The sequence below is a fragment of the Miscanthus floridulus genome, chromosome 18 (assembly GCF_019320115.1).
Source record: "Miscanthus floridulus cultivar M001 chromosome 18, ASM1932011v1, whole genome shotgun sequence".
Lineage (NCBI taxonomy): Eukaryota > Viridiplantae > Streptophyta > Magnoliopsida > Poales > Poaceae > Miscanthus > Miscanthus floridulus.
Window position 1 is genome coordinate 67,413,895 of NC_089597.1, and position 12,413 is coordinate 67,426,307.

A 12,413-nucleotide genomic window follows, 5' to 3' on the forward strand; every position below is an offset into this window, starting at 1 on the left:
AAGTAACCAAAATTATAGAGTAGATCAAGGAAGCAGAACCGAGAAGCCCCACCTAGCACTGATCTTTTTTTTTACTACTGTTGTAGCAGCTTGTACACACGCATCATCTCCCTTTGGTCTTCTCCATCAGCAAATGAGCACATAGTAATTTAATGAAAGGCTGAGGAAACTTGTGAAGAAGAGTGTACAACATGAGGGGAACTGTAGACCATAACTCTATCTAAGATAAGCAATACCTGGATTTGCTCGGGTCGGAGGCATCGCGGCCCTAGCTGGTTGCTAGAGGTTCACATGGCCGTCATCGAGCGCGCCGACAGCCGGGCTGCGCCGTTATGGTTTGCCCACCTCAGGCCTCCCGTGCTGGCGTGGCACAGCATCAGGTCACCTGAACTGGGAGGAGGGAGCGGTGGAGCGAACCTGCTGGGAGGGGCGAAGCACGTTAGCAAGTCGAGGCGGGCGGAGCTGCGGCTTCCCGGCGTCGTGGCGACCAGCGCCAGCGTCGCAACCCTAGGGGGAGGAGGGGTGCGGCGGCGCTGCTGCGGGGCTATGCAGCCGCGGCGTGCGGCGTCCGGAGGTCGCAGGAGGGGCTGCGCTCTGGTGGGGGGACGTCGCAGCCTGCGGAGGTCACAGGGACGGTGGAGGACCTCAGTGTCGTCGCCGTCTTTCTTGCTCTTTTTCTGTGGAGGCCGTCTTATTTTGTGTGGCCCTCGGTGCGCCGCGCTTGAGGCATGGTGTCCTGGCCCGTGGGGTCTGGTGGGACTCGCAGAGGCGGGCATGGTGTTCGTGGCGGGCATCAGTTGGTAGCAGGCGGGAGAAAGAACTATGGAGTGTTTTGAGTGGAGGAAACGGCGGGGACTGTTGATCTACAGGAGCAGTCACCACGTATTTGGCTTATAAGCCATGGCTTATCAGTCAATAAACAGTGTTTTTCTCTCACACCAAATCAGCCAACAGTACTTTCAGCCATGGCTTATAAGCCAAACCAGCCCAAACGAACAGGGCGAAACACTTTTACTAGCGGTAACCCCGCGCTTCGCGCGGGCAGCAATCCGACAATATACACGATATATAACAGATTTAGATGCAGTGACAAAGGCACTATTTGTCCAGCAATTATGATTGAAACATAATGTTTAGCTGTCTTGCAGGAAGGGCATATATTAATACTTCAGACCGAAACAATATATCAAAGAAGTGAACTGATGAGTTATGCAAGGGTACACGTAAGTAAAGGTACGTGTAACCGTGTATAAAAAAACAGATTACAAATAATTGCACAATTTGTACATGGAGCATACGACTACAAAAGTATGAAGTAGGTACTAATCTTGCATACGTGCTCAACAGAAAGACGCCGAAATCTGCTTTAGTTTGTACTTCAAGCAATTGATCCCTGCATATATATCCAGCTTGTTTTAGCTTATTCTCTCTTACAGAACACTATTGAATCAGTCGAAATCAGTTTAGTTCTGGATCAGCCGAACACCCAGTTAGTTTGTACTTCAAGCAATTGATCCCTGCGGATATATCCAAACCTGATGGTAAAAGTAAAGGAGTTTTACCATCAGAGCATTCTATTGATGAAAGTTTTTTATCGAGTGAATGGGATGGGATTATTTTCGATAACAAAAGGGTGTTGTAGTGGAGGTAACAGAATTGTATATAGAGGGCCCAAAACTAATGTGGCCCTTACTGTGTTGATAGTGTCTACTACAAATCTCCTACAACTAAAAAGAATAAAAGTAAGATAATTTTTTGGTGCGACTTTTTTGGGGGTTGCTCCTCCTTTCCGTCCATGCAATACCGCATCACGCGCTCCACTCCATCCTCCCCCCGCCGCCACATATCGTGGCCATCTCCCCCCAATCACGCCCCTCCACGACGCGGCCTCGCACCAGCTCTGCCCTGCCCGCAACAGCCGTCGACCAACCGTTGGCCGCCGCGTCGGTGCAACCAGCAACCGGCGGTGGGAGCCCCCCGGCCCTGGCGCGGCGACGCACCCGTGCGGCCAAGCTGAGCACGGGTTGCGGACGGCAGTGCTCCCCTCCCCCCTCGGGTGGTGCGCAACGGTGCGGCGTCGCACCCGCACGGGCGGGCCGAGCACGAGGCGCGGGCAGCGGTGCCCCCCTCCCCCGCGGTGTGGCGTGCAACGCCGCGGCGAGCCCCGATGTTGCCGGCCCCCGTCATGGCGACGCAACAGCGCGACCTCCGCGCCACAGGCCATCGTCGCATGCTCCCCGCTCCCCGCGCCACAGGCCATCGTCGCACGGACCCCGACGTCGCCGCCGACGACGAGTGCCCCCGACTAAGCCGCAGCCATCGTGGGCACCGAACGAGGCCCTCCTGCTCGCTGCGCCGCGAGCGATGCCGGTGAAGCCCGACGCCCGCCCCAGCCATAGCGCGGTGCTGGTGAAGCCCGTCGCGCGGACCTCGGGCCTCGGCTGGAACCCTACGCACGGACGTCGAGCAGCAGCAGCTTCTTCAAGTCCTCCTACACCCTGGCTCGCTACTACCACCAGGTGTGCCAACCCCTTCTCTTCCCTTCCTGCTGTGCAAAACCGAGTACCCAACCCTAACTTAAGCTAATTGGCTAATTCTATTTCAATCTGATCTAATTACATGTGTGTACATGTCTTATGCCTGCTATGTTTCCACAATGTCCAGTATAATGATTGGCAAAATGAAAATTCTTCAGCTAGGGCATATATCAAAGGAAATTATTGCTAGACAAATTGATTGATAGTGTGCTCCCAGTATATAAAACTACAAATTGATTGATAGTGCTCCCAGGTATCAAACGAAGCAAACTCTGCTTCTTCCCTGTGTAATAAAACTTGTCATGACTTTATGCTGACTGTACAACTAAGGCACGTTTGCTAATTTAGTATTGTTACTTTTAGAACAACACTCTGTTTTGCTGTTAAGATATATAAATATGCTTCTGTTTTGGAATGCATAGGCTTGAGATGTGCTATTTACCACCTTTCTCTAAATGTAAGGTTGTTGTAATGGGCTTGATCTAACCTGAGGTTGGACACGTCCTGAAAAACTTTGGATTGGATGCCACAATCAGCTTTAATCATCTACTGGGAATTTGTATACAGAATAACACTCCTCGGTTTGTTTAACTTGCAGCTTCATCCATTACAGTAGGAAAAACCATTGTAGTTGTAACTTCTTATAATTTTAGCATATGGATTCTTTATTCTTAGGAAAAAACAAAGCATTCAGTTTGATAGGAGACCGATACATTCAGTTTATAGTCCTTTTCAGACATGTGTTTTTTGGTTTTGTCATGGGGTATTGTTCTGAACGATTTCCAACAAGAAGCCTAAACACGAAGAACCTAAACCTGGTTACGGATTTGTAATGGTATGGTTGGGTGGTTGCTTTACAACAGTGTATCTTTCTGATGTTTTTCATGATTGTTTAAAAATTAAGTTGGTAAATGATCGATCATGTCACAATCTTCTTTTTCATATGTAAGATTATTGTAATGGGTTGGCGATGTGCAAGATTACAGAGCGAATGCATTATCTTTTATTCTATTTGTACTTGTTGTTTGAAAAAGAAAATTAGTTTTAGGGACTTCAACAATTTCAGGATTGCCTAACTTATTAGAATGTTATTTATTCCATTAAGTTTAACATCTATTAATCATTTTTCTTATCTCAGGTCTGCTACACCCCATTCTTTTTATGTACCGAGGAAACCAAAGGTATTAATGATTTTTCTTGAAACATCTTTGAGTAGTACTCATAGATTGGGTGTCGTATATTCACTCTGTAATTATCTGCAACGGGAACCTACATAACTGTTACTAGAGGTAACAACAATTCACAATGGATATTGAGAGGAGGCAACGGTACTGGATTTTTCTGAACTGTTTTCATTAGAGTATTCAGAGCCACTGACTGAACAAACTAAAGCACATCAACCACTGCATATGGTATGCTCCTCTAGACGTGAGGACAGCTAGCTGCTGTTATGTAGAAATTTATGGGTAGATGCATGTGAATTGCCATTAACTTACAATGGCCCGCTTTTGTTTGTGAATTTTTCCATATGCACACGAGAGAGCTTTTTTTAGCACTCTCATGGAATGCTTACATATCTGCTGTCAACCTAGTATTCAGAGCTAATTTGACAGCATTAGGTTCAAATAGAACTGACTCGGCGTGCCCAGCTCCCACTCCGGCCCAAGAAGTAATCAACCAAGAGTCACTACTGACCTGGCACATTAATACACTATCTTACTGCCCAAGCAGATTCCTATCTACAGCAATGTATCTTAGGCGATTTTGTCGATGCTTGAACTATAGTTAAATGACCTTTTTAATGGCCAGTGCTAGAGATAAACCACAAATAGTTACTTATTTTGTTCTTTATTAGACCAACATATTTCTAAGCTTATGTGTTATTGACTGTGTTGCTGCAAGGGACTGCTCATTTACTTAGTGTAGTGGTGAAAGTGTGCACTGTAAGGTTGTGTAGCTGATCAATGATTCCATCATCAATCATGCAAGCTTTTCTTAAGGGATCAATCATGCAAGCTTGGTAGAGTGCAAACATGTAGAATCCATTCTGCTGACAAAAGCACATCTCATGGCATCAAATTGATCACCAAACATTTCATTAGAGATCCTTCATTGCAGGTACCCGATACCCCACATTGCTGATATGTCACTGTGTAGTTAGAATTGAAAATAATAAAAAAGTCATTTACATCTGTGTATTGCAGAGAGATTAATTGCTTAGCATGGAGGAGGCAATATAGCAATAGTACTATCACATAACAACTATGAAGAGTAAAACTGATGCATTTTGGTTAGAGAAACAGAGTTGCTATGGTTCACAAACTTGTGCCAATCCACCTATAATGTTGAACAAAAATTTAAAATGTTGACCTCGCTTCTTTTTGCAGAATTTAAGATCGAACTTAAGGAAGTAAAGTGGGATAACACATCAAACACTAAGATAAAAGGTGAGGAAAAACTACCTTGCTGCATTGAACATAAAGAAATTATAGGTTTAGCTGTTTGGGATGATACATTGAAATATTGGAAGGAGGATTTAGGTTATACAGTGTGTGCATATGAATACACACTCAAATTTATTTCAGCAATACCAGCTCATTAGTTAATTCCTTGGCATCTGGATGACTTTAAAGTTCAATGCACTTTTTTCGGTTGCAGTTCTGTGATCCGAGTTTCACTCTTCTTGACTCGAATCTATCACTACCATAAATCTATCGGTTGCATTTGCTATGCAAATATATATATATATATTGGAGAAGGTTGTTTTTGCTTTAGTCATATTATTTAACATCAGTTTGGAAAGACCATTGCAATTTCTTGCCTATTTCCCATTTTGTGTGAATCAATTATGAAGTAAAAAATCTTGCAAGATTGAGGTAGGGCACTTACTGTTAGTTTGACATCACCAAATGAATATCATGGTTGATTACATTGTAAATGCATTTGTGATACATTCATTTCTTTTTTTAGTTTAGTACACATATGGATAATTCCATTGGGTGCTAATGTATGAGGAAGACATGTCTTAGTATTTCAGTTATGGCCTAGAAGCTTCAAACTTCATCTCCAGCACCTGCAGTAGGCTACCTCCACTAATACTAATTTTGAAGACGTTGTACATCCAAATTTCCATTATGGCCTCATTTGATGGTGTTGTGCTTCCTTTGGTTAAGCAAGATTTTTGTTTGTGCAGATCCTTTTTGGGGCTAACATGTTCTCGACCAGGCTACAAATTGGCCATCAAGTAGTTATAGGCTTCTCATGGAGCTTTGAAAGGAGTGGCAGGGGCTATCTGCCCTGCCACTACAAGGGAACATCACACTTATGCATCTTTTTAAAGAGAATAAGGGTGATGAATCTATGATCACCTGAGAATATATATTTTTTCCAAAAGGGATATTAATAGCTATGACCATGATCAAATTAGATTAGTGTAATTTTATTCCATGGAAAAGGACGAGTACTAATATGAATAAAATTGCTGGGTGTTGGTGCGGTAAAAATTTTATAGAGCACCCAAAAAGAATTGAACTGTTGGATAACTAATATGAATGAAATAAACTGTAATTAATTTTGATCGAGGACAAACGTGATGAATGAATGCACTTGTCAACCATCATAAAGTATGCTGAATTTGTATAGAAAAAATGTCTGAACTGTGTGATGTTTAGCCATAGCAAAGGATTTTTTTAGCTCCCTATGCAACGCAAGTCATTATTTTTTAATACTCTTATCGTGTTGAAAATTTTGAGGCTTCCGATGTCTCAGAGACGGCCAAGCATGAATACTCAAGCGTCGGCACAATCAGGCCGCTTTACCTCGCCCGCGCCTAGCCCCTGTAGACCACCGCCCCCAGCGTGTGGCCATCTCCCTCGCGCTGCCCCTGTGCCAACAATGTCGCCTCCAACTCAGGTATGCTCTGCCTTTTTCTCCTTTTTTGTCAATTGTAAATACGACTGTGAGTGTATATGCAAATGGATGTGAATGCGTGAATGTCGATTGTGTATGGCCTCCAAAATTTTGCACGATACTGCTTTGACTATATTAGGAAGTGTGCCTACCTTGGTGAGGTCATGGAAAGTCGAAAACTGTGCTAAAGGGCTTCACTGGACCAAAATCAGGTGAGTGGCGCTATCAAAACGTGTTCATCTTCATGACAACTTGATAGAATGACAAGTACAGTATTGTTCTTGCACGGTGGTAGGCACAACATGCAGTCATTGTAACGAATCATTTATTCAACTACATATCTTTAAAATAAGCATCTCTTTTGGTCACTGAATTTGAAATTTGATCATATGAAACTTTTTAGAATATTTATCAAGTATGTAACTGCTAATCTTATATGCACATATGGGTGTTGGCTTCATGGTTTTTCAGCAACTTGGAGGGATATATGGTGTTGCCTTCTATGCAACCTATATTTTCAGTTCTGCTAATAATCAAATGTCTCCAATATTATGTTGGCCTTTTGTAACAGCCCTTTATGAATTTTTTGCTTTTATCATAACTTCAGAATTTCCTGAAAAACTTGGAACCATCTTCATTGGCATTATTCAGGTTTGAGATAAATTGCTTTCAGTGCTATACTGATTAGAACACTTTGTTTATAACCATGATCATTTCATATTCCAATTACATTATTTGGCGGCCAAACTCAAGGATAGGAGTGGAAGACGGGTTCTCCTCATCGTATAAACGCCACAAAGCTGAGCTGGTGTATACAGATAAAGAAAGGCTGTTACGTACAATGTTTTGTGAGATCCTTTAGTTGGTTGAGTTCCTTTGCAATTTCTTACTCATTTAGCTTCCTTATGGGGTAATTCATTGATTTAATTTATTGACTACAATACTGACCCAAAAGTTTTTTATTTGTTTATAGGCCTACGTAATCATCTGCTTGTTGATGAAGCCAAACGTCGCCGAGTTCAAAAATTTACTTAGGACACCTTGTCGCGTCTCATAGATTTAGAGAACTAAATAATATTGAAATTATTTACACGCTTGTGACATGCACTTTGAATAGATGACGAACATGAATTTAGTTTAATATAATAGTCATTTTATGCATTTTCATTGGTCAAACAAGTTCAAAATATATAGATTAAGCAATGTTTGTCTGACATATTTGATTGTTTTATTTAGTTTGTAATATCGAAGACTTCTTACCGATATAAAACATTATTTTAGCCATATCACGGAAAGATCTATATAGTAGAATTTGTGAGCCTGCGGTGCGGTGCTCTTAGTATCCGTTAATTTCACAAACTTTGCTTTTTGGATTAAATATTAGTTTAATGTCTTATAGTATTGTTATCTTATCGTGCGATCCGTGTGTTTTTAGTACAAAAATTTAGTTATCATGTAGCAACGCACGGACACGCTACCTAGTTAACCTAAAATAGTAGAAGTTGCATTAAGGAACAAAGAATGGTATTAGTGCTATAGAGGACAAACAGGAATGACGGGGAGAAATTAATATTGCATATTTATTTACCATAAGGTTCAGGAATCAATTCTCTTTCTTTTGCACCTAGAACAATTGACTGTTGCTTACGTATGCAAAAGAGAAGCGGTAAAGAAAACCACACAGAAAATGTTTTAGTAAGAAACAAAGTCCTGTATTGATAAATGGTGCGCGAGATATTATGAAGAAATCTTGGTCCAAAAAAATATTACCCTGTAACAAAGGGGTAGCGTCGTAGCCGTGGACCGTGGAACAGAACTGAACTGATATAAACCGTACTTTTTCAGCCAACAAACAATATTTTTCTCATAATAAATCAATCAATGGTACTTTCAGCAATGGCTTATCAACCAAACAAACAGGGCACATATAGCCTATGCAGCCCTTAGATTGAAGCTGAAATATAGCAAGAGCTGTGTCAGGGAACAATTAATTGCAGGCAGATCTTTTGAATAAAAAATTGTGCAATGGGAGTAATCGCCTAGGCTGAGAACATTGGTCTGATACATCACAAAAAAATGAGGAAAATTTACCAGCGGTCCACGAAGTTGGCATAAGGTGTCACTTAGGTCCCCGAGCTTTCAAAGTGATATCTGTAGGTCCCTAAAGTTGGCAGAGGGTGTCATCTAGGTCCCAAACTTTCAAAGTGATCATCGGAGGTCCCTAAACTTGACAGAGGGTGTCATCCAGGTCCCAAACTTTCAAAGTGATCACCGCAGGTCCCTAAACTTGACAGAGGGTGTCATCCAGGTCCCAAATACTCTAGCGATTCGGCACAGAATTTTAAAAAAAGAAATCTAAATTTTGGTAATGTAGCTACATTATGCAGGAAATTCTAAAAATTGTATCTTTTTAATACCATCTCGCACGAAGATGATTTTTATATAAAAAGTTGTAGCTCTCGACTACAACTTTCTAGTTTTGAGTTTTTTAATTTGAGGTCGCTAATACACTCAAAAAAAATTAAATAAATTTTTAGCAATATATTAATCGCGTACGAACGCTTGTCGCCTTGAAAAAAACATATCTTTCTTATATGCTATCAAATGGAGATACTTTTTATATGAAAGATGTAGCACTCGATGAGATCTACAACATTCTAATTTTGAGTTTTTCAATTTGAAGTCTTTAAGATGTTCAAAAAAATTTAAAATGCAAAACCACTATACATGAACTGAAATCAGCATTTTAACTTTTTTAGCATCTTACCGACCTTAAATTAAAAACTCATAATTAAAAAGTTGTAGGTTTCATCGAGCACTACAATTTTTATATAAAAATTATCTCTATCAGATGACATATAAAGAAGATTTATTTTTTTTCAAGGCGACAAGCGTTCGTACGCGATTAATATACTGCTGAAAATTTATTTAATTTTTTTAAGTGTATTAGCGACCTCAAATTAAAAAACTCAAAACTAGAAAGTTGTAGATCCCATCGACAGCTACAACTTTTATATAAAAATCATCTTCGTGCAAGATCGTATTAAAAAGATACAATTTTTAAAATTTCCTGCAGAATGTAGCTACATTACCAAAATTTAGATTTCTTTTTTTAAAATTCTGTGCCGAATCGCTATAGTATTTGGGACCTGATGACACCCTCTGCCAAGTTTAGGGACCTGCGGTGATCAATTTGAAAGTTTAGGACCTAGATGACACCCTCTGCCAAGTTTAAGGACCTCCGGTGATCACTTTAAAAGTTTGGGACCTAGATAACACCCTCTACCAACTTTAGGGACCTACAGATATCACTTTGAAAGTTCGAGGACCTAGGTGACACCTTGTGCCAACTTCGTGGACCGCTGGTGAATTTTCTTCAAAAAAAATTTGCTGTACAACATATTCGGATCTTGACTTGGATTCATACTCATGTTACGGGCTCAGCAGCATGATCAGTTCAGCTGGCAGGGCTGTACAAAAGATTAGGTATCAAGGATCAGCAATAATGGATGACGAAGAGTAACATGAATAAATTTAGTTTTTTAATAATAAGGAAAGATAGCATCCTAAACATCTTGAATAGAGGTGGCTGCAATATATGCGAAGGAACTACGATGGGATTAGACAGGAAACCTCGGTCCAACTAATTAAAGAACCACAGGTAAGTGCTCGAAAGGTAACTGCAAAAGCAGAAAAGTTGGGTGTCGAGTAGCAGCATGAAAGCGGAAGCATATGCTACATTTGTATTTCTTGGGCGTAAAAATCAGCACACATAGGATTAAGATATGGAAGCACAAAAATCTAGAAGAACATTCAGGTGGTATCATAAGAATCACTGCTATAAGCACTTATCAAATTGACCAGATGAAACCATTATAACAACAATGCTCTCTTTCCCAAAGGCAGCACCATCAAGCAAGCAATCAATCAAACAGAGGTTGGCAGACAAATTATCTTAGAATAACGGTAATGTGTTAATGTAGGTCACCAACAGTAGGGAAAAAAGTCGATTCATAATAAAAGTTAGGTTGAGTGAAAAGGAGAATCTCAGCAACCTAAGACAGGAAAAGTAGGACCACATTATCTATAGGAATTGAGGATACCAGTGTAGTATATGTCGGAAGATATGTTTTTGTCAGGAGCAACCCAAAAACCTTGATAATATAATCACACAATGGTCATATGGAAGAATGTACACAGTCTGTCATAACAAAAAGGCAACTATATTTTTTACAGTCAAAACCTCGTCCTGCGAGTAGAAATGTATTATTCCCAAGTGGCAAGCTAGAGAGCAGAAATATCAATAGATAGGCAACGGGGTAGCATAATATGAGAAAATGCACATGAGAAGTCAATTTCAGATTATCTAGGGTAAGCTGAGTTGGAGTGGGTACGATACATCTAACACGATCAGAAACATAAGAAAGCACACACCTTATTACTACTACAGGTGGAAGTATGACCTGTCATTGCTGCTCTTTGTACTGGAAAGGAGAGCATATTCGCTTGCTCGTAAACGATCGTAAATTTCCAGCCGGGAACAGTGTTTTTCTCTCACACCAAACCAGCCAGCAATAAATAATCCACGATACGATACGGCCTCCCGAAATATGGACCCGAAGGCAAGAGCATAGGAAAAAGAAGCTTATTTTATACCTGTATCTTCAGTACCGGCCCTGCATGGCGGCGGGCTAAATAGAAAGACCAATTTCTAGGCAACCATCACCATGGCGTGAGGCTGGGGAAGGAACACAACACAATCCAGATGACGAATCAACGGTAACCCAGATCCTGAGAAGAAGTTTTGAAATGCGGTTTGGAAATGGGACGGTAATATGGATGGAGCATCAACCATTGACAGAGACGGTAATATGGATGAAGCATCAACCATTGAGAGTTCATTGCTGGAGGTGCCTGCAGCAGTAACTGAATAAAATAAGCACAAAAGTAAACCATGGAGGTCTTCCAAAGCAGTAACCGGAGATGCAATGGACTTACCACGTACTAAAGGATGCAGCAGGACTGCTTGCACAGTTTGGGATTCCTAAACATCAAGAAAATTAAAAGGAACCTGCAAACGAATCTTAGCACCTAAAAGCTGCATCACCTCAATTTGAGCAAATATAGATTGGCCCAGTACACGTCGGTAGAAGCCGTGGAGGACGACGGCGGAGACTGCAGCGAGGATGACGGCGGAGGGTCTGTACGGACGACGGGGGTAAAGGAAGGGTTTTTTTATCCTGGGATCTGTTCTCATATGCAGTGGATCGACATGAACTCACCAGATTTGGGCGTTGTGGATGGGGATGAACATCAGCAGCTTGTCAGGTCTACCCGACGTCGCTGCTCCGATGCCATGCCGCGGGGCTGCGCCGCCGAGCCCCGCAAGCGAGATGGCCGGGGGAGCCTCCGCGCTGTTGCCGGACCCAGTAGCGGCGGCGCTACTGCGGGGCGATGCGGCCACGGCGCGCGGCGGCGGAGGTCGCAGGCGGGCTCGTGGCGGGCGGAGGTCGCAGGTGGGGTCGCAGGCGGCGGATTTCGTCTCTGTCGTTGCCCCCGCCGCTGTGCTTTTTTTTTTCCCCCGTTGTGATGGGCGATTGAGGCAGGTGAGGCTGTGCGGGGCCCGCTAGAGCTGCAGCGCTGGCGTGGGGGCCTGCGGGTGGGAGGCGAGCGTGGCGGAAATCGGACGGCAGCAAGCAGCATCGGGCGGCCAGCAGTGGATCTCGCAAACATTAGGCTTATCTTGTCCGACCACTTCTACATTGACGCACAAACATGGAAAAGCAATGGAGATCAAGATTTATGTATGAAAACAGTTGTAATTCCCTGAGAATAACAGTTGGATAAATATATTCATAAGGATCTGATCGAGTTAGTTGTACATATTAAACGTGGAAAACCTACAGTTTAATTAAGTGGCCCTGGGCATGATCCATTGTCAATGAAATATAACAATGTTTCCGTTCC

General features: G+C 42.2%; 1 long non-coding RNA gene across 4 annotated transcripts; it reads right to left on the bottom strand.

Annotated features, from left to right (window-relative positions):
* Nucleotides 1-8,216: 8,216 nt before the first annotated feature.
* On the bottom strand, nucleotides 8,217-12,027 carry LOC136522226 (uncharacterized). Of its 4 annotated transcripts, XR_010775813.1 has the most exons (6): nucleotides 11,729-12,027; nucleotides 11,445-11,647; nucleotides 11,103-11,360; nucleotides 10,881-10,930; nucleotides 9,874-9,916; nucleotides 8,217-8,400 (listed from the first exon to the last, which is right to left on the bottom strand). It is a non-coding gene; the product is annotated as an uncharacterized lncRNA (long non-coding RNA). The 4 variants fall into 4 exon arrangements; XR_010775814.1 differs by lacking the exon at nucleotides 10,881-10,930; XR_010775812.1 differs by lacking the exon at nucleotides 8,217-8,400 and having other exon boundaries at nucleotides 8,721-10,930.
* Between the last annotated feature and the right edge of the window lie 386 nt (nucleotides 12,028-12,413).